At 40.0% G+C, this 25,869-nt stretch overlaps 1 protein-coding gene and 1 long non-coding RNA gene across 11 annotated transcripts in view; both read left to right on the top strand.

Moving 5' to 3' along the window:
* The window catches only part of RBMS3 (RNA binding motif single stranded interacting protein 3), a 703,009-nt gene that overhangs the window by 19,744 nt on the left and 657,396 nt on the right, over positions 1 to 25,869 (top strand). The window lies entirely within an intron of this gene.
* On the top strand, positions 5,828 to 25,861 carry LOC137483393 (uncharacterized). 3 transcript variants are annotated; one of them, XR_011004454.1, is made up of 4 exons: positions 5,828 to 6,241; positions 14,546 to 14,827; positions 23,097 to 23,134; positions 25,412 to 25,861. It is a non-coding gene; the product is annotated as an uncharacterized lncRNA (long non-coding RNA). The 3 variants fall into 3 exon arrangements; XR_011004452.1 differs by lacking the exon at positions 14,546 to 14,827 and having other exon boundaries at positions 5,898 to 6,241; XR_011004453.1 differs by lacking the exon at positions 5,828 to 6,241 and having other exon boundaries at positions 14,092 to 14,827.

The raw sequence follows: 25,869 nt of genomic DNA, 5'->3' as shown, positions 1-25,869 counted from the left end.
CACAAGCTAGGTCTGAGGCCATTTAATCATTCATTTTGTCTCTATCACTTACCCTCATATCCCACCATCCTTAGTCATGCCTACAGTATCAGTAGACTAATTGTGCTATGGTGGAAAGACCTGACATGCAAATCTGCCATTGCTCATTATTCTGGCCTGCTTTGCGCGCCAAGTCTTCTGTCTCTCAAACTATGTACTCCACAGAATCACAGCCTAGTGACAATGACCCAGTTATACTCAAAGTCTGAGAATTTTCCTCTATTTTTCTCCCCTCCCCGTTTTTTTTTTTTTTTTCTTCCTTGTTTTCATTTGGGTTTTTTGTTTGTTATTATTCTATTTTTCTTCATTAGTGTAAGTGAGGGTTAGGCACTGGACAAGAGAGAATCAAGATTAACTTTTTGCCTACTACTTTCTTTTCCTCCTCTCCATTTCTTTCAGTCCCTCTTCGTGGATCTCTGAGGATGCAGCTTCAACAGATCCAGTAGACTGGATGTAGAGTTGATGGGTCAGTGGGGGACCTGGGCTGGTTAAAAGAATTTTTCAAAAATATTTCCTTAGAAGAATTTCAGAATTGATCTTATTTCAGTAACTCAGAGACAGGTTCTCACAGCCAGATGTGAATTAATGGCAAGCTTAACAGGAGCCCGTTAGTGAACATCTCCCTTGCAGGAAAGTCTGATACCCTTGCACTTTGGCACTTGGTGTGGAGCCAAGACTTTCAGAATGGTGTAAGTCCCAGTAGTAAATTATGCTTACCTCTTAGGTCCTCAGGAAAAAAGCCTAGAGATTTCCAAAGGTCAGATAGCTCTGGAGAGGCAACAGAACCAAAGGTGTGAAAGCTCTGGTTTCACAGTCCACGGCAGTGTGGCTGCCAGGAGGATGCTCAGCCCTCCTGGAGCCCTGGCCCTGGGAGGCATGGCAGCTGCTTGCAGTAAATGACATGTTCCTCAGGCTCATGGCTACTGCTGACATCAATACCAGTTTCCCTCAGGCTCAGAGAAGTGGTGGGGATCACCTCCCTTCTGAAAGCAGAAGCCTGCAGACTGTCCCAGCCATATGGCAGAGGCAGCTTTAAAAAATGTATTCCATTTGGTTAAAATACCGCTTCAGTCGAAAAGAAGATGAAAGCAAATAGAAAGTAATTCCTGGTGAACATGAACTGCTGTCTTCTGGCTGGCTCCGAAGGGGACCCTGAGAACAGCTTGCCAGCTGCACTGGGGAGCAACTTCTCCCATTAAAGGGATACAGCAATGCATTTCTCTTCCCAGCTGGCATTCACTGCGGCTCATGTTTATGGCACTTTCCGGTGGAAGCAGAGCTCTCCAGAGGACTCCTGGCTAATAACACAATCTAATGGAAGCGTCCCTGTGCTGAGTGATATTGAGGATGGAAACCTTACAGCTTGCACTGAAAAGTCAGGCAAGTAAGTAAAAGCTGTAATGATTCATTTCCTTCGTGGATGGACTGTAGAGAGGCATGTGTAGTGTACAGTTACAGCTAGGATGCCAGTAAAACCAATATAAAACAAAACCGTGCCAGTAAAAGGAACACTAAAAAAATACCAGGGAAGAGCTGAAGCAAAGGTGATATATGGCTCATTCTACAACCAGGAAGTGTTTGTCAGTCTTTCTCATGGGAATATCAGGCTGTAATTCTGAGATAAGTAACATTAATACTAAAATAGAGTTTGGTGCCTTTATACAAATACAGGGTTTAGGAGGGTGGTAGTTTTAGAAAAGCTCTTTTTTGATGCTTACCTATGGCTCTTTTTGAAATATTGTTTGCACACTAAAACATAAGTCTATGTCTTGCATTTAGATCTAATGTTACAATGGCTGTAAAATAACCCATTTAGAATAATATGCAATCGAACTCCATTAATATTGTGTTGTAGCCTAAAATTTCTGCTGTAGTGAAGTTATTTTTATGTAAATAGAGAAGTTTGGATTGTAAAGTAAACAATTTCCATTCTGTATTCAGCAACTGAACTATATTTCTTTTTGACACTTTTGCAAAATGTGTTACACAGGATTAGTAAAAAAATCACTCACTGGAGCTTTTATATTTAATTTCACATTGCTGTGCTAACTGAAAGAGGCAGTACTGTGTTAGAATACAATATTTTCTTTGTTTGGAGAGAGGGATGTTACCTATGATTTACTTACTTGTGGTTATTTTTTTGTTACTGGGAATGCCAACATTTTGGAGCTGAAATTAATAAGGTTGAGGTACATTAAACAGAAAAAAATGTAAAAGAGAAAAATGTGTGTTCCTTTGAAAATCCTGTTGTAGGTCATAGTATAGCTATGTGTCATTCTTTTAGCTGCTGAAATGTAAAGTAGGTGATTGGAAAATGCCTAGGTTTTCTGACTCCCTAGGATACTGATAATCATACTTCTGGTACAAACACTGCACGTCATGATCTTACCAACTCAGCCCGCTGCTGATGTGATACTGGTACCATCAAATTTGAGGCCATATAAAATGTGCTTAGGTGCTGTCACAGTAAATTTAACCCTCATCCATTAGAGAAATAGTCCAGGTGAAAGGTCACTTCCAATATCAAAGTGGCCATTTAATGCTTTTATTTCCTTTAATTGGAAATGATAATCAATGCGAATCATTTATAAAACCTGTCCAGAGTAGTGATTCTCTACTTAAAATGACATCTTCTGCCCAAGGCACCATAATTGCAATCAGGTTGATGCCATATGATTATAAAGGGATTCAGAACTTAATTATGTGTATGGTTAACCTGTTTGCAGTACTTGGCAAATAGACCTAAGCAGGTTTTTTCTCTGATAGGAACTTCATTGTGTTTGACCTTTTGTCATCCAAGGATTTGTGTAAAGTATTTCCTTCTCTTGAATTAGGATCTTGAGCAAAACATTTCATGGGCCTGCTTAACTATTCATCTGCTACAATAGCAATTAATGTCTGTGTAAGTAAACCTTCTATTTTAAAGGTCATTAATTTTCTATACATGATTCAGCTCAGAGATCCTGTTACTAAAATAATTGGGAGCTAGAGGTACTGATTTATGAGGGAGAATTAAAAATACTAAAAGTCTAAAGATTAGCAAAGTGTGACTAGGAAAGGTTGTGATATAAGTCTTCCTCTTGGTTGTTTTCTTTGTCTTGTATATTTGGCTGAAGGCTTTTGGCTTTTGTTTCAAGAAAGTCAAACTAGATGTTCTAGTCACCCTTTCTAGTCTTAAAGTCCATACATCCTACTTACCTATTTCTTTAAAACCTGAAGTGAAATATGGTTTTTCTTTTTGTGGAGAAATATTTTACCCTGCAGACAAACCAATGGGGCCAGTTGTGCTGTAAGACTTGAGGATGTAAAGAACTTTTGGGTGGTGATGCAGCGCCAGTATGGCAGCTCTGCCACTACCTTGTTTTTTCAGGTCAAAGGGGAATCTGTGCCAGGCAGTGGTTGTTCCACACAGAGGCTGCTTTGCAGTGGTGTCACATCACTAACAGCATTAGCACTTCACTCTTTGCTCTGATGGTAAATATCCTTAGTCCTGGGTCTCGTTTACATCAGTTCCAACTTACCTGTATGGGAGTTACTTTGGTTTTACAGCTGTAACAGGGCTAGGCTGCATTTCATTAACTTTATGAAGATTATGCTAAGGTAAAAAAGGTTTGTGTGGCAGAAGCTTTTCTCACTGATGAGGCTGATTCAACAGTAATTCCTCATATGGATCTGTTTTGGATTTGGCTGCTTCTGTTGGCAGCACAATTAGTTCTGTAACATCTGCAAAATGGCCATGCATCATACATTACCATTATAAGAATACTTATTGCAGTATATTATTTATCTGTAGCAATGCCCACTCTTTATTGGGGCTTTCCAAAATGTAGGAATATATTTACTCTGAAGTAATCACAACCTAAATAATCACTAACTTACCAAAATTTAGAAATTAACCATTATTGCCAACTAGATCCATAGAGAATATTTGATGGCATGGCTCAGAGTACATCAATTAAGAATTGCTGATGAGAATCCAACTCAGTAAGTAACAAATTAATGGAAGGGCAAGCAGTGGAGCTTCTTGCAATATTTCAGTGTTATAAAGCTCCATTTCTAAATTAGGAGAGTGTGCGTTATCAGACTTTCCACTTGTTCCTGATCCAAAAATGAATGTTGCACATTAAACACTATGGGATAGTGTCATCTTTGTGAGGAAACGACGTGAAGAACTTTGCAGGAGAAAGCAATATTTTCTTTGGAAATTAAAAAACAGGTAGCTGTTTGAACCTGTGCAGAAGCTGAAGAGTAAGGAAAGCAGAAGGAAACTGGTCAAAAGCAAAGGAGAATAAATGGAGCTGGGTCTCAGTGCAAATGGGGTGAGGAGTTCCATGCCTGGCTTCTATGCCACAGTAGTTAATAATTTTGCATCACATTTTCCTAAAACCTGATCAGCACTCTGAAGCATGATAAACAAATTCACAAAGAAAATGGAGCTGAAGAATTCTGTTAAACAATATTCTGCAGTACACAAATTCACTCTTGGTTTTGTAGCAAAGAGAGGAGTTCAAAGCGTCATGTGAAGCACATCTCCTCTTGGATTTGTTTTAGTTTTCTGTTAGATATTTCTGTCAATGAGTGTAAGTTCTCTTGCCCTCAAGACTTCTGTTGACTGGCAGAAACCATCTGGTTAGATATTTTTATGCCTGTTTAATTGATAAACAAGATTGAATCCTGTTGAGAAAATCTGACTTGCCTATTAGTAAACTCTATTTCCCTATTAAACTCTGAAGTCTAGAGTGCAGAGAAAAGCACATTCCTGACCTGTAGTAGAGCTGACAACCTTTACCTTCTGCTGGTATCTGTAAGTACATCCTCTTTAATCATGGTCTAATTGAGGCTTTGGTATTAGAAGGAAAGAGGAGACTGTAAGAGCCTGAAGGGACAGTTTATCTTAAAATGCCAAGAAAAATTCCAGAGCTCACTAGCACACAGAGCAAAATGAGTTATGTTCACCTGTCGGGAAGAGAAATTCAGTGGTTATGGTAGACATTGCAGTTCAAGTCATGAAACCAGATCCAGTGATGAGTATGGCTTAGGACTCATGAATGATTTATGAATGACTTTTGCTTTTTAGCTTCTGGAGGAATCTTCTTGTCAAGACTTTTCTTATGCTCTGCCTGCCACCCTTCTATAAAGGGAAATTTGCAAGTATGACAAAATACCTTGATTATTAGAACTGAAGGTTTAGGAAAAAAAAAACCCTAAAACTGTAAAAGTAGGAATTTAATCATGAGAGCTAGCAGGAATGTGCCTAAGGCTTTTCTTTTTCTACTCCCCCTCCACTCCATCTGCATATCTCTAAAGGGTGTGTACAGTGGAAAACTTACTGGTCTCTCCTGTATGCCTTCTCCTATATGCCTTGTGTTCTTGTCATCTTTCCAGCCTGCTCCGGGTCTAACTGATGTTAGCAGTAGTGCTTTCTACTGGATAAATACCACTGTTCAAATCCTGTTTGTAGTATGTGGGGCAGTAATTAAGTTCAGAATGAAAAGCAGCGGAAGGACAAGTTGTAGATTGGGAGGTATCAGGGATTTGAACACAGCAGTTGTAGATTTGGGAGGTATCAGTGACTGGTCACAGCTGTCTATTGCTGCCATGCTAGTAAAGCAGTAACTTTTAGTTTGCAGACTCCTAGGTTTTTGTTGATAGCTTTTACAAGTGGCCATTGCCTTTTCTCCACCACAGAAGGTAACTAAACCACATAAAAGGCCATAAAGTTATCAGGAAGCCTGCACCTAACCGGGAAAAGTTGTAGGAATCGGAAAGAGGGGGAAAGGATAGGTGGTACATGGCTGGGCAGTTGAATAAATTTGGCCCAGGAAAGTGCCAAGTAATTAAAAGAAGCATCTGTGATCTAGTCCATGGTCAGTGCAATTGTCCTGGAGATGCATCTGTGCACAGAGATGTATATAAGGAAATCCTTGCAACTGTAAGCAAAATCCAAATAATTCCTTGTGTTATTCTGTTGTAGACGCAGGGTTCCTTGTACCTGCATGTGAGCTATGTGGCAGATTTCCCTCTCTCTGACTGGGAGTGCAATAAGTAATCACACAGCTTCTGGTTGTTCTGCTGCAATCGCCCGGGTTTACATTGCAGCTAAGCATTATCCTCGCAAGGCTTAATGTTGAAAGACAGGTATTTCCAAGTGCTGCAGCATAAGCACCAACATTCCTGTTTGAAATGGATTATGTTTGTGCACGTAAGAATTTTATTTATGGCTGTTGTCTGAAGTGTTGCATCTTCTGCTCTGTCTTCACAAACATGGCATTTGTGTTTGTTTCAGGGCTGAGGGATGTATTTGTAAGGATGAGAATGGCTTCAGTTGGCTTTGGTGGTATGGAAGTTTTTGTAAAGCACAGCTAAGGTTTGAATTTAGAGTGCAGTAGCCCTGTGTCAAATGGCTGATTCTGCCCCCAGAGTGACTCTGTAGTTCAGATTAGGTGGAAAACAGGGTCTCAGTGCAGAGTAAAAAAGCCCAGGTGAGAATTAATGTAGAATATCTATAAATTGCTCCTTTCCCAAGAAAGGAAAAACCCTAGACAAATTTACTCTTTAGCCATCAGGCAAACAAAGACTCTCTTTCCTTGGATTCCTCCTTATATTACAAACTCTTTGTAAATATTTATTTTGGCTTTAAATGCAACATTTAATAGTCTTCATTTTTTTTTAATATAAATGGACACTTTCTTGTAGTTTGAATGGAACCAGTCACGATGCTGGTTTATTGCTTGCTTTGTATAGGGAATTTGGTGTAAGACATTTTCATCATTGTGGTTTCTTTCTTTCTTTAGTATTGGAATTTATTTTACTTTATTTTATTTTGAACTCAGTAAGCATGGGGAAGAACATGTTCTCCTGAAACCCTGCCAGACTTGATGAGCAGTTTTTCTAGTTAATCCTCAAAGCTCTAGTGCCACTTTTCCCCCTGTCTTCATGATTTTGGTCCCAGTTTGGCCCACTGCATAACAAAAACAAGCTCGAAGGATGTTGTAAATTATAATGGCATGTGTGCTCCCTTGAGAGATAATGTGCTGCTTCATCCAAGTCCCAGGGTACCCTGACACCCATCTGCCAGGGAACTCCTCATCTGCCTAATGTGGGATTAGATGCTGTATGAAGCACTTGCTTTTTTTTCCCTTTTAAATACATTTTCTGAATACTAAAGATCCCTTTCTACACCCACATAGCTTACCTCTTTCATGTTGTTTTATAATAAGTATCTGTTATTAGCATAATAACTGCTCAAAGTGACATCTTACATTGTATTGTCAAAGATCCATGTATTAATATTTCCATAGTTCTGATGCTATGATACACTGTAGTACTGCAATTTTACCAGAGATTATTATTTTTATGTCAAAGATCTGCCTATTCCATTTACATACCATACAGTGGCACCAAAGCTACTGATAGTGGGCTGTTGTGAAGGTTCTGTAAAGCAATGTGTCAAAAAAAGTATGTAAAAGCATAGCAAACCTTGGAGTGCTTTGATTGCTTCTTGAATTGCTTGAGAAAGGAGAATGAGAAAATTCATTCATGCAACATTCCCCTGTTGTGTATGGATTTGTTTATTTTAAAATTGTTTAGGCCTGTCTTATATCGTTTCTTCTAAGCAATGTGAGTTGGCAAAGGCCAGCACGCCTCTCTTAACTCTATTTTATTACTTATCAAAAAGCCTTTGTGCAAAGATTAACTGTGTTTGCTCTCTATTTGCTATTATTGCCCCCCCACTGTTCAGTAAGTACCCCAAGCAGTTTTTGATAAGATGACAGAAAGGTTGTCGGGTTTCATTGTTGCTCCTCTCAGAATCTCTTGTATCCTCTGGCGAAATGTTATCTTGTACTTTGTTACAGTAATAGTCCTCAGTGATTCAAAACAGGTATTCTTTTGTCTCCTGTCCTAACAATGCATGTATGGGAGAGCGTTTGTTCTCTTTCACCAGCTCTGCCGCTGCTAACAAAAGCCACGCTGGATCAGAAGAGCAGCTGTCTTTACACCCAGTATCAATAGATCGCCCTCCTCCTCCTGCATGATGATAAGGGAGGGGGGTGGAAAATGAGCAAAATCATTTTGACTCTTTCCTTCCTCTGTAGGCTACAGACTTCTCTCTCTGCTGCAAGGCATGTTTCAGTGAGTGGTTAGAGACGTTAACAGTGTGGTACTCAAGTATCTGTGTGCTGTTGTGAGGTGTCCTTCTCGAGCTGCCCCACTTCTCAGGCAGGGTCTATAAAAAATGTAAAAAATACTCACTTGAGGTGAAGATTTCCTTTGACAATAGTGTGCTTATAAAGCGGGTAGAACTGCTAAATTCATACTCTCTGTTTACACATTAAATTTTTAATCTAAGGGAAGTTCTTCATTAAGCTATTCCATTTTTCACCATTGACAGCATATTGAAAATGATCTGAATATGTTTCAATGTATAATGAAAGCTGTTTCAGTGGATTCTGTTTTAGCCCTCTGCCTCTTTTGGGGTAGCAGGAACAAGGTTTTGGGAGAGGAGTTTCTTCTGTGTGTTTTTTTTCCTTTCTTTTTTTTTCTTTTTCTTTTTTTTTTTTTTTTCTTTTCTGGGAAACTTGGAAGAAAGCATTTTACATATTTGTGGGTAACTGATGATCTCATCGTGAAGTAACCCCACTTCATCTTGAGGTTTTCTAAAGAAACACATAAAATGGGAAGAGAAGAAAGAAGAAAACAGCGCTTGTTGAAATCCCACCACTGGATATCCCAGAGACTTGGTCTGGGTTGTGTTTGGCATTGACCCAGATCTTGACATCGTGCAAAACCATCTCTCACCCTTCTTTGGGAATGCTCACTAAAGAGCTGTAGGCTCTCCCGGGATGTTCTGTTATCCTGAAGCTCTTCTGTCATGAAAACAATAATACTAAGTCATAAAGCTAGAAAGACGGTGAGAGTGACATGGAAGGTTTCTAATTTTGGCTCCCATGATTGTTCTGTATAAAGTGATGCAAGCCCAGTTAGAAATGCTGAAGAAAAAATCTTCCTCAGAATAGCTTTCAACTTAATGATTGCATCTGTCTCCTTGGAAATGAAAGCATTGGGTTAATATTACTTCCCTACCTAAGAGCTTAAAATAAAGACTCTGCCTCTGTTTGTTATAAGTACTAACACCCCATAAACATGTGATTGCCACTGTAGAAATTACTTGTGAAGAGTGTATTTTAAGGTCTTTTAATATTTGAGTGGGTGTTGGCTGTTTCACTGAGCCATAGTTATTTGCCAAACACTACTTGAATTTCTCATAAGCAATATTAAGATCACAGTGAGTACAAAAGGCATGCAGTAAAACCAATGTTCCCATCCTCTAAGCAGACTTTGACCCAGCCCTGATTGCAGTCTTTGCTAAAAGAGAAAAAAAATAGAAATGGTATTTTGGTGCCCTGCAGCACCTACACAAGAGTTTGTCTTTCTGTCCTCTGATCCACCAGTGATGGCAGGTTCTTATTTTAAGGAGTACACAGTTCAAAGAAAGGAAACTATAAATAAAAGAGAGGAACCCAGTACATTCTGTAGTTATTGGAATGTATTTAGAGCTTGTTCAGTTAAATTATGTACAGCTTTAGATATTTGGGTGTGATTTCCATCTGTATAGTGTTATTCATTCTAAAGGGTCAATGAAAAGTACAATATTTACTGTAGTTATTTCGATTCAACTAATGAAACTTCTTGTGATATTTAGCTGTGCAACAATATGCTGCACAATAGGAAGAGACTGTGTTCATGGAGATTTGGGGGCACCTCCCAGACAGGCAGTTTCTCTAATTTGCCTATTGGTCCTTTCATTTCTCTGATGAGAACATAATGTGCATTTTGATGAAAATTACAACTTCTGTACATCTTCAGTAACTCTAGCAAACTGCCCTGTTGAGAGTGGCTTGTTCCACAGAATTAAAATGTAAATGAGAGAATTTATTTCTAATAGAATGGGTGTTGTGCACCATAATTCTCACAGTACGTGGCTGAACTCTTTCTTATACAGACACAACTCTTAACTGATTTCTGCAGAAAGTTTGCTGGAACCCCATGGAGGAGGACCCTACATGGAAGTGTTCTTGTCCTGACTTACTTGTTGGACTCACCAATTAATTTCAAAGACAAACAAATAAACACCTTCATATTTTGTTTCCCTGTTCAATAATAAATTCAAAGGGGTAGACTAGAGCAGTGGTAGGTAGGCTTAGACTATGATACTGATACTGATTGTGTTTATTAAGATGACATTATGATGTCAATTTATGTTTTGCCTTTAACATTCTAAAGTGGTTGGAAACAGTGGATTACTCTGTTCTGGTGATGTAAATCTGAGTGGTTTCGGGGAAAACTGCTTCCCTCTTTCTCATCTGTTTAGGTAACCACTTACTTGTTTGGGATTCTGGACTTGGAATTGATTTCGTTTATACGCTTTAAACTCCTGTGAGGCAGTGACAAACACTTCTGATGTCTCAGTAACTCTGCAGATCTGATTATCTGAAGTAATTGCATTATGTGACCTCTCACTTTCCAAATCTTGAATGTTGTTGCCTGTTTTGAGACAGTCTCTAAGAGCATCTCTGAAAGGAGGCTGAATTGCCCCCAAAGTGAAGCTCTGTAAGAATTTGTGGAAGGGGGAAAATCCTAGTTTTCTTTTCCTCTAAATGTTTCTATATCCATCTTCATTATACTAGCTAAAATGAGAATGAGGTAAAAGGGCTTTGCAAACTCTTTCCAGCTAGCTTTGTGAAACAATGTATTTGGTGTGCTGCTTAAGACTATACTAGAACAAGCTAAAAAGTTGTGGAGATCAGCTAGTCCCAGGTTTATTGAAAAATACAGTTTAATGAGAATTTTTGCTTTAATAATAAATAAGGCTCTTCTCCTTGAGTCACAGACTAATCAAATGGCATTTCCAATAGTATTGCTCCTTTGGGCTCCTGATGAGTAGGAGCTTCAGTTAATGTGCAAGAATGTGCTACATCCTCAGATACTCGACTGCTGTGAAGTACAGAAGTGGGATGTCTGGCTTTTGGCAGTGTTAATCACCTGTGCTTGAGGGCCATTTGCACACGGATTGATGAAGCAAGAGCCAGGGCAGACTGGATCATGAAAATTCTTAGATCTAATTATCTATTTATTAATTAATGCTTTTATTGACTATTACAAGACTCATGGGCAGCTAGGATCAGAACCTAAACTTGCTGGGGGACTGCGTTTGGGGGAGTGGGGCAGAGGAACAGTGTGGAGGAATGGAGCTAAGTTTTCTTCTTGAGATTATTGCTTGGAAAAAATGAGTAATGTTGAAAGCTACTGCTGGTGAGTTACTGCTGTCTTCCCTGCTCCTGCCCCCTGGGAAGCATCAGAGTTGTCACGGCCAGTTCCCAACTGGCTCTTGGGTGTAACTCTGGAACAGCACTGCTAGAGAGTTTTTTGCTAATATTTAATACACTGTTTTTTTTCAATAGCTTATTATAGCTAATATTTAATATTTTACTAAAAAGAAAAAAAATGCTGACAGTCTGTAAAGCCATATCTTTTCAACTGTTCTTTCAGAATTTTTCCTATCCCTTTAGTTCTTAATGATTCTTATGCAAAACTTGGAGGGAAAATAACCCCAGCTAAGTAATTCACTGTCTTATCTGTTGTCATTTAGATACATGGGGGATGTTTTTTTGTCTCCTTTCCTTCCCCCCACCACCCCAGTATTTTACTCACAATCTCCTCAGAGTGGTTGTGTCTGTGCCCTGCTAGAATTTGGGCTGAAGGAAGCCTGAGCAGGATGGCAGCAACACTTCTGCAAATGCTTGCTCACACTTGAACATGCCCTTTGCTCCTTGGGAAGGACTAAGATAAAATGGGAAGGCACTGGCCTCTGTCTAGTAAGTTCCCATGCTGTTCCCTGTGAAGCAGTGAGGACTAAGCCCAACACAGTTGTTTGCTTGGGAACATGGCTGTAATGGTTTTCAACAATTGCAGATGCTGGCTCATGGCAGTAGACAGCTCTTTTCCATCCAGAATACAAGCACCTTTTTCTTCCTGTCTACTCCTATATAGTCAGCACATCTACCATATGTGCCCCACCTTGCAGGTGTTTTCAAATTTGCACAATCCTTTTACTTGACCTGCTCTATATTCTGAACCTTTTCCCTCCTCTGGTAAATACTAGTTATATTGAATTTGGAGTAAACCCCTTGTCTCAACACTGTCTGTATCTCAGGCTGAAATCCTGAGCTTGCTGCTTTTAAAATACAGCCTTTAATATGGCTTGCTTAAGGTGAAGATGATTTTCTAGCTTGTTGTTTACATTCCCCCCCCCCCCTTTTTGTTTTTTGGCTGTTTTTTTTTTTTTCCTGTTTGTTTGTTTGTTTGTTTTCTCAGTTCCTCGAGGTGTTGGTGATCTTGAGTATCTTGTAGCTGCATAAAACATGCTACATTACAATATGGACAATTTGTGGCACTAAACTTCAGAGGCTGGCTAATAGATGTGGAAGGGGTGGAAATCTCAGTGTAATCTCAGCAGACAGCAGCACATAATCACTTCCAGCAGTCTTTTGCCAGAGCAATGCTGTGTGTTTTAGAGGCAGGGTATCTGCATGAGGGTCACAGCTGACATTTTAGACAAGGAGCTCGATCTTTGTTGACCTGGACTTTTGTAATGATCCATGAGAGCTGTGTGAACCTGTTTTATGCCCATTCTGCTGTAAAACAGAAGGATAAAAGGCACCAAACAGAAATTCTCTGTCTTTCCACTGGCAGCATTCTGTCTGTTTTATGGAGGTACATGATTGCAAAGCAGTGGAAAAATTGACTTTACTACACATCATTATAAATGTCTCCTGTCTCTGCCCAGGTCATAGAAAGAAGGAGAAGGAGAGGAATTTAAATTTTGAGAACTCTTATCCCTTAGAAAACCTAAAAGATCAGTGTTTTTTACTGTTTATAATTAGCCCAAGAAAACTTCTCACACTCTTGTTGGTTATTTCAAAACCTTTCTGATTTTCAATACCAATCAGTAGAGAAATTTGCAGCTATTTTTAATAATTGTTTTATTGTAGTTTGTTCCTATGTGGGAACTGTAAGTCACATTTCAAGATGATTTCTGTCTGAACTTCTACCCAGCATAAACATTTCATTTGTTAAAATAGTGTTCAGTATATTGAAGAATTCAATTTGTACTCCTTTGCATATCTCTTAATATTTAGCCAATATTTTAATATTTTGTTACTCACTAGATGGAGATGTCAGGCAGTGAGTTTCAAGAAGGTAATAATAACTGGATTCATGTGTTTAAGACCTGATATCTTGGTAGCTTCTGTGTAGTGATTTGGTAGTATTGAATTTTAAACTAGTGACTTTCTTTTTGCTGGTTCTGAACTTCCATTGCAAAGGTGGGAATCAGCAAGTAATATCTTCTACTCCTGTCTTCAGTAGAATTTTTCATGCTGAAGGCACTCCCTTAGATGTTGCTGGGGTTGTGCTGGGATTGTTGGGCCTTTCTGAGAAGTAGGCTGCTTCTCCTTCCTTATTTAAGAGAAGACATGGTAGAAGAAAAAGTCTGTATTATGATGACTTCAGGAAAAAATATATAATACCTCCAATAACCTCACTGCTGTTTATAGTTCTCAAACCCTAGGTGCAAACTAGCAGTGGGTGCTAGTTTGGATCTAGGTGCTGCTTGGATCTCTTCCTGCAGAGGGTTAGGTGCTGGCTGGCTGAACCCCTCTGCCTTGGCTTTCCAGTAATGCTTCTGGACATCAGTTTCATGCTCTGTGTGCGTCAGGAACAATTCAAGGGAAACTGTTCTTGTGGCAGAAAACGTTCTTGAGAGGCTCTTCACCACATAGGCCCTCACACTTATGTTTTGACAGGATCTCCTCACACTGTCATGTTCTCAAAGTCTCTCTCACTTGAAGACTCTTATGTAAGGAGTATGGAACTGAAGTAAATGCTGAGGGCCAAACAGGTCCTGACTCGATCAGTACATAAACACATTGTCTTGCTTGTCTGAGAATGGCCTTTTTTGCTTCCCTGGCTAAATAAATGATGCAAGGATACAAGGCTGAGTGTGTCCACACCTTTTGTAAGCATACTGGCTGGCAGTGCTGGCTGGCACCAAGAAAAGGCCCTTGGCATATCATCTTTGATGGTAAAGTGTTCTGGATACAGAGAAGCAGGAAGGGGGATTATTTTGCTAAAGTACAAGCTACTCTGATCCTCTAGGGGCTGGGTGACTTCCCACCACACATTCCTTGGGGATGTGCTGAACAGCCATCGTCTAGCCCACATGCTTCTGCTTGGAAATCTGAACCTCCAGGCATGAATAACTTACCGCAATTAATCTTCAACTGTTGCCATCCAATATTCAAATATTACTGTGGCTGATCAGAGTGAGGTAGCGCAACCATGGTGGTCTTGCAAAATAGCGCATCACACAAATGACATTTCTTAACGTGCGTCAATGTTTGTTCTTCTGTAAAAGGCATTCTAACATTTTTCTTCAAACTGCCAGGCTAAATGGTTTGTACTGGCTCAACCTCTGCCCAGAAAACAGTGCATCTGTGGTGAACAGCAAATATCAAGAACCAGCATTTGAAGGGGAAGGAGTAGTAATGGAAATGAAGAAGGTTCCCTGAAAGTGATGAAACTTCTGAGATGCTGCAAGTTTAGCAAGATCTGTCCTTTCCTTTGTCAGCCATGCAACCAGTGTAGCACTGGGAAAGAAACAGCATCAGCATATGAATGAAGTGATCCTTCCAGGGAACAAATGACCTGGTAGTTCTCAGAGTGGCAGGTGAGACAGACCACATGCCAGATTTATTGTGTGCTTTGAACTGGAAAGTTTTGTGTAAGTTCAGGAGCTATGGCACTGATCAAAATATTTTCTGCCTTTTTACTGAAAGGCAAGTGTCACCAAGAGTTAAATAATCTTGGATCTGGGTTTCTTTTTGGGGTGCCATCGAGGAGGCTTGTGTGGTAGGAGGTTATGTCTTCTCTTCCAAATCACTTCCTGGGTTGCATAGGGAGTTGGAGCAAGTACTATTCTCTCATGGGGCTCTGTTTTTCCCATCTGTAGTGATGATTGCGGATTTTATTTAGCAAAGTTTCTCTGAGTAACTAACAGAAAGTGGCACACAAAACTTGAAATCACCATGTTTTAAGTAAATTCATGAAAAGATCCCAGAACTATACTGTCCGTGCTTGTTCACGAGAAGGAATGCTGTCCTAAGTCAGTGAGGAATGCTGTCCTAAGTCAGATCAGATTTTACCATAGTGCAAAAGTTATCCTCTTGTATGATATTAGGATTAAAACACTATTTGAGGGGAAGGAGGCTGTACTCTTCAATATGACCATAACTATTTCTCAAGCATGAAAAATACCCCTTTTCTCGTCTCCTCCATGGTATAAGGTCTTTATGCAATGACAAGGTGCACATTTCAAAACACAATTTCTGAACTCTCATTGAGCTTCAAGAAATAGAGGTGTGTAGGCTCTATTTGAAATAGAAATGTAGGTGTGTAAGTACAGGCTGAGGCACCACAGGAATGGATTCAGCTATAGGTAACAAAATAAAACCTTTTAAAATAAAACTACATGAACAGACCGGGGAATATGAGAGACACAAGGGAAGAAGTTGCTCCCTGTCAACTCATTTTTTGCAAACCCCAAGTTAATTGTAGGGTGTGAAATGTGCACCTCTGTGAGTGATTGGACAGACCAGAGATCTTCCTGTCCACTATAGTGAGCAGGGCCACTAGAGGAATAACTGGTGGCCACAAAGCATCTTTCCTACAGGCTGACATGAAGCAGCCTCAATCCCATTTATGATTCACTTCATAGATATTTGACAGAAATCTCAGCTTTTGGCTCAGCCACAAAAATTACCCTGGTCAAGGATCTTCCTCTGGTCAGTCTCTGCTTAGACTTTGGTATTTTCTGCCATGTTGGTTTGTTCCCACTGAACCTCAGGCCTGGACTCCTTTCCAAAGATTCTTCAGCCAGTTGGTGTCCCTTAGACATAGTCTCAGCATTTCTTCTGCATCTAAGATCATCAGAGCTGAGACTCACACCACATTGCCACACCTCTTTGTCATGTGTTTTTAGCCAGATTTCAGTGCCAGACTTGTGAATGATCTCTCTTTCCATTACTTTCAGATCCCATTTCTCATCTGTTGTAATTTCAGCCTCTCCATGTCAGTAATTAAGGGCTTAGGGAGAGAAATTTCCCAATCTACATACTTTTTTCCCCTCTATTTCTCTGTAAATGTTGCAAGCCTGACACTTTTGTCCCTACTATGTTTGTTTCTGAAAACCTCTTCGATGTTCACTGGAGCAAATGTTGGCTGGGAAGACACTGGTGGAGGATGAGGGTATCCATGTTTTTATAAAGAACAGCATTCAGAGCACTGGAATTGCAGCTTCAGGGAAAGTCCTGCTCAGCCCCAGCCTGGAGCAAACCTGCTGGCTTGAGAGCCTTGAGGGAATGGCTGAAATTGCCTAAGCAGCTTATTGGCTAAAGCAGCTAAAAATGGAATCTATCTTTATTGACTCTTTTTTAACTGGTGTTTTTCTTTTCCATTATCTTTGAGGACTTACAACCTGCTCAGATCCGGGCAGGTTTTTGTTTAGACACATGCCTGACACAATCAGTAAATTTTTGATCTGTGACATACTTATTGTCAGACCCAAAGCAGGGCCATAGTGACGAGTCTTTAGTGGAGATGAGCTTTCCACGTCCACACATTTCCCTGTAACCTCTTTCTCAAAACTGCCTACAATATTATGTCTGGAAACCTTTTCCTTCCCCCCAAATCAGGCTGCAGCATATATTTAATGCATTTCAACCCCAGTTTCCCACTTGAGTGGGTCAAACTTTTGCAGATTTATTGGTGATTGAAAATGAAATCTTATGTGGGGAAGTACCAAGTAACCTTGGTAACAAGCAGAGCTGTGCCCCACAGCACTCTGAGCTGACACCCCCCACCTCCCTCCTGTGCCTTTTCTTGCTGCTTTTTTTAGCTCAAGGTTTCTTATGATTGAGCTGATTCCTGTTCTCAGCTGAAGTCAGTGACAAACTTCTTGCTGGCTTTGGGGCTGGAGTGTTCATTACTTGATAAAATGGGAACACACTCAAGGGATCAATCCGAGGGTCACAGAGCCCAGCTGGCTGAGGCCACCGCAGGATATTCTGCTGCTGAAAAATACAGAGCAGAGTCGGGTGTGCTGTTCTGTTTTGTTTTAACTTCATAAACATCAGTTCATTTTAAATAGTTTGCTTTTTTTGCCTTTTTTCTTTTTTTTTAACTTTGAAAAGAGTGCTATTGCTGGAGGTGTTGTAAGCAGGAAGAAGATAAGTTGTTTGATGCTGCACATGACACAAAGCTTGGGGTAATGAAGGAATGGGTATGTTTCAGGTCAGCATGAGTTCAGGCAGTGAGGTCTAAATAGCTGCTGGAATGGCACAATTTATCATTGTGTGAGAGGGAAGATTTTGGTTGCTAGACCCATTTGTCTATGATCTATGTGCCTTCTGAAATCACAGGGCTTTATTTACCATAACAGAAGTTTAGATATAAACTTAAATATATTTTTTAACATAGTGAGAATTTGGTAGTATCCAGATACTATGATAACATTATCTTAAAGTGTGAAGGTGTGGAAACACTGTAAATCAAGGTAAAGTATCTGAGACTAAAGCTATGCTTTAATGTGTAAATCTTTTCTGTGGCAATTTCCTTGTGGTGTTGAAGTGGGATAGAACCATATGGCATTCTTTCTATGAAGCAAGACTTTTTTGAAGCTATTGTGAGTTATCCTGCATTTGCCATAAGCCAGAGAAAAACATACATAGAACTGGTTGATGTGAATAAACAGATGTGAAGCAATTATTTGTAAGTCTAAGCCCTTACTAAAATCACATGCCATGTCTACTGGGCATGGGCTGATATGGAGAGTTTTGATGAATACGTTCAAAGACTATAATTCATTGAATGTACAAAAATGTGGTGAGTTGGAGTACTTCAAGATACAGACTCAGTGAGCCTTCTGGCATATTTAACTATTGATGTAAGTCTACCTCTGCAAAGAAAAAAGGGGAAAGTATATTTATAGAGCTAGACTCTAGACTTCTTTTTTGATGGTGGTTTATGCCATATGAAGTCATCATAAGGTAAAATTGAAGCACTTTCAATATCACATTGATTAGCAGAGGAATGAAAGATAGAGGTGGTGGGGGCTGCTATTGATTAACATAGCAGAGTAAAGGAGGATTTAAACACAGAATAGTTAACAGAAGAAAAGATACTTGTGATACAGTGATGAAAGAGGTGTGGTGCAGGGCAGAAGGTAGGAGTTGGAGTTGCATGGCTGCAGAGACTGATGATGAAGAAAAGCTGCAGGAGAATGCCTTTGACATTCCTGAGTGGTTCTCAGGTTTGGTCTTGTTTTTAAAATGTGCCTTCAAAATAAGCTTTTAGCAATGCCACAGCATTCTTTTATTGCTGTGATTTGCATGCACTATTCAGCTGCAGCTTTCCATATGTGCTAGAACTGTGAGCTGGGACTGGGGCTGGCACATGGGAGATTCCCGCAGCATTCAAAAGGAGAGGGGGCTAGAGGATTGAGTGACTACTATGGCTGAGAAGAAGGAAAATGTATCAGTACCTTTGGGAAGTATTCCAGATGGGGGGAAAATTTTTTTTTCCTTTTGTAACAGTACCTACCCGGCTTGAGGCTGGAGGAGGGTACACTGATATATAACTGCAGGTGTTTCTTTGAGAAATTTCTGGAAAGTTTAGGGGGTATGCCGGGTTTATTTAGAAAAAAAGACATGAGTAATGTGGGAGGAGCCCTGCAACACAAAAAATTCTTCCAAAAATCTATAATTTTCATTACTGAGTGTCTGTCCTGAAATCCTACTAGGGGCAATATTTTGTATTGTATAAGGAAGTGTGTCAAAGTTTTTTTAGGGGAGAAAAGATATTCTTACACTACTGTAAAGGTAAATCAGTAAAAATACACGACATAGCAGAATTTCTAAGTTAAATCAATAACTCTACACATTAAAGTAGTGCTTTGTAAGCTAAAACTGCTCCACGCATCATACTAATCCATTGAGAGTGTTGAGAGTTTAGGAGATTGGTTATACCGTCTGCAATATCAGTAAAATACAGTATTAGGTTACATATGCCTGCTAGGGCAGGCATCAGTAAATAAGTATGAGATATTAAAAATTTGATACTTCTAAGTCATTCTTTGATAGCAGAATGTGTGTATTGGCATGTTGCATTTACCTTTCTGGGTATGTGAGCCGAGTTAAAATCAGTCCTTTGGTAGAGTTAACAGGCTGCTTTAAGCATTTGCCAGTGTGTGGATGAACCTGAAGATTAGTGCTGTAATAGGAACATGAGTTGGAGGGCTGACATTAGTTTTCAGAGGTCTCAGGGGTGCCTTACCTGCAACTAGAGAGGCTGCATTTGCCATTAATTTTTAAATGGTGAATGAGCTGGGCTGAATCCACTCCTTGCTCCCTGCTGCACTGGGTCTTAAGGAAGCAACGTGTGCTGCAGGAGGTGCATCCTGGCCAGGATGGCAGGGGCTGACTGCTCTCTTCCCACAGTGTTTATGTCCTTGAAAAAGGTAAACTGGGGTTTCATTGGTTACCTTGGGACAATCTAGAAAATCTGTGTAATGAATAAGTGCATCCTTTAATTAGTGTTGACCAGTCTCTGGAGTAGTCTCCTCTGAGGAGAAAGTACCAGCTGTTTCTGTCCTTTAAGGCTGCAATGAGCAGAACTCTGCTGGAGAAGGCAGAATCAGAATAATACCAGTATCTATTTCCTTCGGGTTTTATTTTTTCCAACTCTTCATTGCTTAGGAGCAATTATGTACTGCTTCTGGTGCAGGAAAGGGCCATGCAGGGCCTGAGCAGACAACTTTCCATCCACAGCACTGCTCTGTGAGGACCACAGGCCACTTCAGATCTGGTGTGTGCCAGGGACCTGTACTTCCTGTGGTGGAGATCCTATTCCTAAAGAAGTTACGTTGTAGCACAGCATTCACTAAGTGTGTTGTCCTAGCAATCCTGGAGTAGTGCTTAGCTGAAGTTGGATTGCTGTCTAAAGGTTACAGTTCTTTTGGTTTTGTACTTCACTGTAGCTGTTGTGCTTTGCTTGCTGATTCAGGACAGCCAGCTTTATCCAAATCATTGGAATTAAAATTCTCACACAGTGTTTTTGTTCTTAAAGTGTATGCATGCAGTAAGAATTGCCTCTTTTATTATTTTCAATGGTACTCACCAGCTCAAGTCCCTGAAGGGTTATTGGCATTATATTTGAGCCAATTATTTTTATTTAGAAAATTATACTTATTCATCTAGTGTAATATTAAGTTACCAGGCTTGATGCTTTTCTCTTCCTCTAGCCTATATTTGCTGAGCTAGAACTGGGAACATATGTATCACATTCCTTTTTATTTGGTGGGCCTCAGAGTCTAAATTGGGACTTCTGAACTGCTCTTGAACACTGGGAACCATATGTGGCATTGTGTTGTTTGAATGACATTCAAAGCCAGAGGGTTTGTGTGAGCATGGAACATGCATCATTGTTCAACCTATGCATGTGTACAAGAAGGCTGAGAGTGGGAGAGAAGAGCTACAGCTTTTCCAAAATACAAAAGAACATGAAAAAATGTCTTTCCAGATGGACTATACAGGAAAAAATATTCTCCTGAGCTGGTGTCTCCTAGTACATACCTTGGCTTAATGGTCCTGGAAGCAATGGGGCACTTGCAGCCCATGACTGGGTCTGGAACTGGCCCTCCTGTTAGCAGCTCCCTGTGATTCAAGAAAGCGCAGTGAGAAAAGCTCTCTTTGAGGCGAGTGACACATTCCCCACAAATGGGGTAACTCCTGTGGCTGGGGAGGAGTTGTTCCAGAGTGTAATGTGTGCTGTCATTTCAAGAAGAAGCTAAAACCTTGGTGTGTGAAGAGTAAGGGTTACTTTAAAGAATGGTTGGACAGTAGATTTTGGACTGAAGATTTTTGAGCTTCAGGATGTTTTTGCTTCTGTTATAATCACATAAACAAATTTTCCAAATTTTGTTTGTTTTGTTATTTATACATCTTCCAAAACTTTCAATGACATCAAGCTGCCATAGGCTAAGGTGCATCATCCTTAAGTGGATTGATAATAACTTCAGTTTAGGAAATAAAAGTAAGAGGAAACTGGCCAACTTTTAGAAAAGGGATGGAAAGACCAATGAGGTCATGCTGTTGAGTCTGGTGCTGCTCAGCATAGTCCTGAAAGGGGTGGAGAATGAGGCAAAAAAGCCTCCTGATGATACCAGATCAAGCAAGATAGCTGAGGTGAGGATGTGCTATGGGAATGCAGGACAGCCTCACATAGAGAATGACCAAAGGATGACCTGGCAGAACATGGAATAGTGCAGAGGAAGAGAAACAATTCTAAATTGAAATGCACAGTCATGGAATGTAAATTAATGTTTGGAAAGAAACCTTGGTTTATAATAATTGTATAAAAATGTCTGCTGAATGTGTAATAGGAATGAGTGAAAGAAAGAAAAACAACCTGAATACTGGGGCTGATTGGTAAAGAAATTGTGAACAAAACAAAGAGTCTTTATGCTACAGCATAAATGCATGACACACTTCAATATTGCATCCTTGCTCCATCATTTTAGAAAGGATGCAGAAGAAGGTGAGATAATACAGGAAATATTGATGAAAATGTGGAGTGACTCCCATATGGAAAACAATACTTGGGCATCTATCTGAGCAGGAAGAAGCAAAGGTCTATGAATTCTCAAGTGCATGGAGAAAGCAAATAGAAAATGCCCATTCACTCTCCCATGCCATGGGAGCCAAGCAGCCTCAAGAGAATGGTTAGGGGACAGTTTTGAAACTAGCAAAAAGGACTTCCTGTAGCTGTGAAATTGCCCTGGGATATTATAGATGCCAAGAATTCCCATGCCAGCAGGGGTGTTTGGACATACCCCTTAAAGAAAACTCTCCCAAAGGCTATTGTACACAAAAATGTAGTTCTGATTCAGGGAATCACTTCACCAGAGAGTGCTGGGAGCTGGGGAGTCCCAGAGGTTGGGACAGTGGGACTGGAGAAGGCGCTGAGGCTGTTTGCATTTGCCTGAGGAGGAAAAAGTGAAAGTCATGAGTGTGATAGGATGCTTGACTTCCTCAGTCTCTGAGCCTATCCCATTTGTCTCTTCCCATGTAATTGCACTCACCATTGCCAGTATTGTTTAAATACATGACAAACAAGATGCTGCCCTTAAAAAACAATTTGAGCTTTTGTGGAAGGATTTCAGTAAGTGTTCTTGCAGAAAAGAAAGGCAGAATTTTAAAAAAGAGAAGTCTGAGATGGACAAAACCAGATTCAGGGTGAAGTCCTAATTTGCACAGATATTTAATGATTTTGAAGGGTCTTTTTATCTTAATAGCTGTATACACAGTACCTTAGTGTGTCACCCACATGTGAATAACAGTGATGTTGATGTCTGGCAATAATCTCCAAATTGTGAGCATCTTTCTATCCAGGCACTTGCTGTAGCTTTTCAGAGAGAATGAAAAGCAGCTGACCCGAATAAAACCTGGTTACTGAAACACCTGATTTTCTTTTCTTTGAGGGTATTGTAATGTGTGCAGTGTATGTGCTAAATACGTTGCTTTCTAGTTGGCTCTCCATGTAATGTTGGATTGCAACAGACTGCTCTCTGTCACACCTGATGACTAAACCTGTCTCACCCACGCCATGGGAAAGTACTGGTGCATTGAGCCTTCTTAGATTCAAGCTTTAGGTTGTCCTCAGATTTCAAATCTCCTGTGCACTTTTTTTAATATGGCCTCTAACTCAAGAGATACAAGCACAAATGGATTCCAGGCAACAATTAATCAGATAAGTATTTATTTATTTAACTCAACCTATAGAATTATGCTGGCAATAGTTCTTTTTTTTTTTTTTTTTTTTTGTGGAGTTAGACTTTCATTGAGCAAAAGACTGTCTTTTAAACACTTTTCTCTCTTTTTCAGGCATCTACACTGAAGCATTCTGGATTTCATTGGGCATGGTAAGAAAGTCCCACTTAATTACAGAAAAAACAATCAGTTAAGAGCTGTCTGCTTTGTTTACCTCCTGATATGTTCAAAGTGGAAATATGTCCGAGGAAACTAGCGGCATTTGATCCGTGTTGTGCATTTTAAAACAGGGTGGAGACACAACTAAAGCAAACATACATTTCAACTGTGTGGTACAGCGTTTACTACCACAATACCAAGAAGGGGGTCAAAATTGGCTGTAAGCTGGGGATGAGGGTTCATCAGAAATTGCAGAAAGTCTGTCTGCATAATGGAGGGAAATTTTTTAAACAATCAAAAATAAACTCCTTTTAAATGGCTTTAGGTGAGCCTGCAGTTGCATACTTGATGCTGTAAATGTTGTCTAGGAGATCCATGGTTACCAGAGTATGGGCAGGAAGCAATGCAAAGCCAGGTGACTGGCGAGGATGCACTGTGATGTGAGGGGAAAAGCTTGTAATATAAATGTTGATTAAATATGAAGTACTTCAACCTAACTGAGAGGAAGACTTTAGTCTTGCTGGCAAAGCTGTGTCAGGTAGGGATTTATTATAGTTTTGTCATCATTGCTATGCTAGCAAAAGCCCTAGAATGTATGAAGTTAGACCAGGGGGAAAAAATATTTTTTTCTTGGACAACTCAATTTGCTCATGGAAATGTTGTTAAACTATACCTGCAAATGGCCTTTTTGCAAGAGTAAATTGTCCGTGCTTGTATAACTATACCAACACACCATTACAGGAGTCTACAAGGACTTGTTGGAAAGGAATCATCTGTACAAAGATAAAGACAACAAATAATCCTTAGTATAAATTGACTGATCCATGCAACTGGACATGCTATATAAAAGGGAAATCCAGTGACACCCCAAGTTTTTTTGATTGTTTTTAAATTGAGTTTGGGGTTTTTTTAAGCCATTCCTCTTGACATGCGGTCATTTTTCCCTAAAGTTCAAATTAAGGAAAATTCAAGACGTCATCATTCAGATGTTTTTACCTCCTTGGGCATTTATTGTCTCTGAGGGACTGGTGGGGCTTGAGCCAGCAAGTCTCAGCAAACCTCACTTGCGGGCCGTGAGAAGTACGGCTTTCTTGGGCAGTGCTGAGGGAGTCTCTCTTTGAAGACTCCCTCCCACATATGTATACTGGGCTTGAAGCCAAGCCTCTCTTCTGTAAAGAAACCTTGCTGAAATTTCTCATTTCATGCCCCTTTATGGAGAGAGAGGGAGTACAAGCGAGAGAGAGAAGGAGGTACGTGCCAAGAGTATTGAGAGAGCAGAGCAGATTCTTCATTTTGTGTGTTTGAGGACAGCAGGGCAGCAAGGAAGGTGAAGGCTTTATATTAATTAGTACCATATTTGCCATCCCTTCCTCCCACCTCAAAAGTGATAAGTTGTCCTCCTTCTCTTCTCCAAACCACATCTGTGGTTTTTTTTAGACAACAGTTTTTGTTTGAGTCCTTTGAACTACCAGAGACACTTGAAATAAATGCACTTATAAATGTGCCTCCTGCCAGCCTCTGTCTAGTCTGCATATGGACACTTAAAAGAGTTGAAGAATATGTCTTATGTATCTTAGGAAAATGCTAAGTTCACAGTGGTGGCACCTGAAATGGCTTTATTCTTGCCTCCCTCTTAGAAAACAGTGGAATTGCTAGTGTATTATTTGATAAACAATCACCAATTAGTTGTTCCAATCCTCACTAATTCAGCAACTGCTCTCCAGGGCCTCCAGGCAGCTTGTATGCCAGTTCATGTGCTCGCCCCAGGTAGCTCTGAACTGAAGGAGTTTCCTTAATTGCTTTTGCTGTTTTGTCTGTTTTAAAGGTTTTACTGTTCCTGTTGATGAGCTGGGTGGTGCATTACAAATGCGTGTTTGCTGTCTTACCTTTCCCCAGTGTGCTGTTAGCAACACAAGTGACATAAACCATAATGCTCTGTGGTGGGTAAAAAGACCCACTTTGTGCACCAGATGGAGGGTGGTCTTGCTGATTGGAGGCTGACAGGTGTGAAGCTGCTTCACTTCCTCCATCTTTTATAGGTTTGGGTACTGCTAGGTGTCTCCACGGATAGCCCTGCTGCCCCTGCTCTACACCTAGATCACAGATAAATCAGATATCAGTCATCTGCTGATCACAGAATGGCGCGGGACCAGGAGATGAATTAGTCACCCTTGATCTTAAAGATTCTTGCAAATTCTAATGAGCTACAAGATGAGGATAGGAAAAGTGTCTCTCTGTTAACACTTGTTCCTTATTCTTTTGTCTTACAGGTGCCTGTGACTGATTACAAAATCTGCTGCTGAAGCAACTTCTAGAGGTGGTGGAAGACCTACAGTTGTGGATCCTTTGCACATTTAAATGTTATTGTGTGTGTCTGTTTGACCATGGTAGGATATTTAATGTATCATAGAAACAAGTTTTGTATCTCCAGTTTCAGTGTCCCTCTCATCATAGATCCTTCCTTTCAAACATATCTTTCCTTTGTTTGAGCCTTTAAAAAAAGAAGAAAAAAAAACCCCAAACCTTGAAAAATTGTAACACTCTATGAAAAATATGCACTATTGTCATCTTCTGGGGAAAAGGGGAACTTTACTGTGTCCACTGTTGTTGTAAGAGAATTGTGGTGTACAGCATGCTAAGTAACTGCTCAGTCAAATGTCAGTGTGAATTCAGAAATCCTCAGTAAAGGAAAGAAATAAATATTTTTATTTTCTCTAAAAGCTTCCCT

The sequence above is a fragment of the Anomalospiza imberbis genome, chromosome 1 (assembly GCF_031753505.1).
Source record: "Anomalospiza imberbis isolate Cuckoo-Finch-1a 21T00152 chromosome 1, ASM3175350v1, whole genome shotgun sequence".
Classification (NCBI taxonomy): domain Eukaryota; kingdom Metazoa; phylum Chordata; class Aves; order Passeriformes; family Viduidae; genus Anomalospiza; species Anomalospiza imberbis.
Note: the sequence above shows the minus strand (reverse complement) of the source record. Positions and strands in the feature narration are given on the sequence as shown.